The sequence below is a fragment of the Aptenodytes forsteri genome, unplaced genomic scaffold, assembly GCF_000699145.1.
Source record: "Aptenodytes forsteri isolate BGI_AS27 unplaced genomic scaffold, ASM69914v1 Scaffold910, whole genome shotgun sequence".
NCBI classification, from domain to species: domain Eukaryota; kingdom Metazoa; phylum Chordata; class Aves; order Sphenisciformes; family Spheniscidae; genus Aptenodytes; species Aptenodytes forsteri.
This window is the reverse complement of record NW_008794574.1, coordinates 31,855-32,628: the sequence shown is the minus strand read 5'-3', so window position 1 is coordinate 32,628 and position 774 is coordinate 31,855. Positions and strand designations below refer to the sequence as shown.

Genomic DNA, 774 nt, shown 5'->3' with positions numbered 1-774 from the left:
ACGCGCCCCATGCGCCCCGTGCGACCCCTGGGCCCCACGTGCCCCGTGCAGCCCCCGGGCCCCACGCGCCCCGCGCAGCCCCTGGGCCCCATGCAATCCATGCACCCCGTGTGCCCCACGCACCCTGTGCACCTTGTGCACCTCGTGCACCCATGCACCCCACGTGCCCCATGCGCCCCATGCACCCGTGCGCCCCACGCACCCCGCCCCGTGCGACCCCTGGGCCCCACGTGCCCCGTGCAGCCCCCGGGCCCCACGCGCCCCGCGCAGCCCCTGGGCCCCATGCAATCCATGCACCCCGTGTGCCCCACGCACCCTGTGCACCTTGTGCACCTCGTGCACCCATGCACCCCACGTGCCCCATGCGCCCCATGCACCCGTGCGCCCCACGCACCCCGCACCCTGTGCACCTTGTGCACCTCGTGCACCCATGCGTGCCCCATGCCCCACGCACCCTGTGCACCTTGTGCACCTCGTGCACCCCCACGTGCCACGTGCCCCATGCGCCCCTGCACCCCGGTGCCCCCGTGTTCCCCATGCACCCCATGCGCCCCATGCACCCCATGCGCCCCATGCAACCCGTGCGCCCCATGCACCCTGTGCAACCCATGCAATCTGTGCACCCCACGCACCCCATGCGCCCCATGCAACCCGTGCAATCTGCGCACCCCACGCACCTCGTGCACCCCATGCGCCCCATGCAACCTGTGCAATCTGCGTACCCCACGCACCCCATGCGCCCCGTGCACCTCGTGCACCTCGTGCACCCCACGC

The 774-nt window shown here is 73.0% G+C and overlaps 1 protein-coding gene across 1 annotated transcript in view; it reads right to left on the bottom strand.

Moving 5' to 3' along the window:
• Positions 1-774, bottom strand: part of LOC103893358 (synaptophysin-like protein 2) — a 2,790-nt gene that overhangs the window by 444 nt on the left and 1,572 nt on the right. The window lies entirely within an intron of this gene.